The sequence below is a fragment of the Corvus kubaryi genome, unplaced genomic scaffold, assembly GCF_017639235.1.
Source record: "Corvus kubaryi isolate FWS band 111438036 unplaced genomic scaffold, C.kubaryi_AGA036_p1.0 37300, whole genome shotgun sequence".
NCBI lineage: Eukaryota > Metazoa > Chordata > Aves > Passeriformes > Corvidae > Corvus > Corvus kubaryi.
This window is the reverse complement of record NW_024581093.1, coordinates 11,464,901-11,467,681: the sequence shown is the minus strand read 5'-3', so window position 1 is coordinate 11,467,681 and position 2,781 is coordinate 11,464,901.

Below are 2,781 nucleotides of genomic sequence, written 5' to 3'. Positions count from 1 at the left end.
ACTCCTGTAATGCTCTATAACTTACTTTGCAACTACATTTGTTTAAAACATCCTATCTACAAACACTTGAAACAAAAAACTAAAAATTTTATTTTATTAGATTTTTATCAGCAAATATGTTGCGTTTTAACCAAATCTCTAAAACTATTTATGGTACAGTTATCCAGTTCAATCTTGAGAAAGATTTAGATTTCTGTGTTTAATACTCTGACTTTATACACTCAAGATGCACATCTAATTTTAGAACTGTTGAATATTTTTCTAAGCAAGAGCTTGAAAAAAATAATGGTTGCTTGTCTGTGAAGAACACTTTCACAGAAACAAATACAACCCTAGGAATTGCTGTATTCAAATCTGGACACTTCAGATGGACCTCCAATGAAGGGCTACATTTCCACAGTATCCCACATTTGCAGCTGCCACGTGTGTATAGGAAATTTATTTTAGATAATTTACAGGGGCAAAAAGATAAGTCACTAAAAGCACAGGTGAGATACTGTCACTCTTCTCACACAGGACAGATCCTTGTGCTTGGGTGGTGGCGTTGAGCAGGCTCCCAGCAGTGCCAGGTGCTCTCCAGTAAGGGGTGGTAGCATCTGCTTGTGAGAACCAGCCCTGCCTGTGCTTCAGCTGCCAGCGCTGAGAGAAACAGCTGCAGAAAAAAGAATGGGGGAAGTCTGTATGTAACATATGCAGGAAGCAGGGAATTGGATATTAATTTCCATAATTTGGGTTTTTTTTCCTTTTCTATCCTTTTTTTTGGGCTAAAAATATGTTACAGTAATTGCTCATAGTTTAAGAGTAATCTGCACAACAGTGTACATAAAGCACTTGGAATGCTTTGGAGCTGCTGCCATTAAAAAACCCCTACAATGTCAGTCGTGTTGAATCATGCAGGAATTTTGGATCTTACTCTGGGATAGCAAATATTTTTTGTGGTTATACAGAAATGATGTTAAGCAATCTGGGTACTCTGAAGGTCCACAAAATTTTGATGAAGTGATAAATTGAGTCCATCTGTTCTGAAACTACTCCATTTATGATCTCAGCAGAACAATGTATTTTCCATTTCCTGCAGTTTTTAAATCTTGTTATCTAATCCAACTTCCAGTGAAGACAGTTCTTTTTAACAATCATTTTACTGGAAGATCCTTCTCCTCTCCCCTAAGAAATGGTCTGAATAGCCTATGCACTGCTTCCATCTGAATGTGCCTATAATTTCCAATGCTTTTGGACGCTACATCCAAAACAGGAACGGGAAGACCAAGGTATGATTAGGTACCATGCTCAAGACTGCACATGAAAGTATTGCAGGGCAGGGTTCAGAGGAGCAGAGTCCAGTTCACTTGCTGCACAGTCCTGTGCCTCAGGTACGTAACCACTTCTCCAGCTGTGTGCCTTATCTACTGTCTCACATTGCTGAAGCTGGATTTAAATTCCTTTCCAAAATTCCCAGCCCTAACAGCCTGAAATCATCCTAATGGCTGGGCAGCCCCAGTCAGCACAGCCTTTCCTATATTCCCGCTAATACTGGAACAGGAGCTTAGAGAGTCACATAAAGCTGTCGTGCCTGTGGTGTGTGCACTGAGCTGCTGCTCCCTCTGAGAGTCAATTCAAGCACATCACTTGGGCCTACTGAGAGTGGGAAGCACCAGCTGGCTGGCAGGACGCAAATACAAATTGTATTTAGTTACTAAGGCATTATTGCAGTAATGGGACGTCCATGGATGACTAACACGTGGTTGTAGCTGCATGTGGCTGGGCACACGCCTGCCTGCCATGGGCTGTGTGCGGTTGCCAGTGACTAACAGCTCACCAGATAAGCTTAATCCAAAAAATCCATGGAAATCAGCATTTCTTTCTGTTGCCTCCAGTGAGCTTTGCATCAGACTTGATGTGTGGTAGAGCCAGGCTGGGTCTGAATTAGTGGCCATATGCTCAAGGCTTGATGCTCTGAGGAATCACTGCCAGCCTAGCGAAACCCCCACAGAGCAGTCTCGGGGACTCAAGCCAATGGAGCGATGGGACCCCGCTGCCGTGGGGCGGCTGCAGCCATGGTCAGGTCCCTCGGGTACAGCTGGTCAGGTCCCTTGTCCCCGGGTGCAGCCTGGCTGTGACGAGGTTGGGAGTCCTGCCAGAACCACCACAGTAGTGGCCAGAAGTAAAAAAGCTGGCTGTAAACTTTTGTATTTTTCAGAGTCCTGGGCAGAAGTTTGTTTCCACCGCTGTACAGTGTGAACGCTGGTGGGGGGACACACGGAACCCCCGAGCTGTGCGGGACGGGGTGCTGCAGACCCGGAGCGGGGCAGAGCTGAGGGGGAGCCCCTCACCCCTCGGGCGATCCCCCGGAGGTGCCGCCGGCGCTCCCCGCGCCGAGGAGAGGCAGAGGCAGAGGCACAGACAGAGGCACAGGCACAGGCAGAGGCACAGACAGAGGCACAGGCACAGGCAGAGGCAGAGGCAGAGGCACAGACAGAGGCACAGGCACAGGCAGAGGCACAGACAGAGGCACAGACAGAGGCACAGGCACAGGCAGAGGCAGAGGCACAGACAGAGGCAGAGGCAGAGGCAGAGGCACAGGCACAGGCACAGGCACAGGCAGAGGCACAGGAAGAGGCACAGACAGAGGCACAGGCAGAGGCACAGGCAGAGGCACAGGCACAGGCAGAGGCACAGGCAGAGGCAGAGGCACAGACAGAGGCACAGGCAGAGGCACAGGCACAGGCACAGACAGAGGCAGAGGCACAGACAGAGGCACAGGCAGAGGCACAGGCAGAGGCA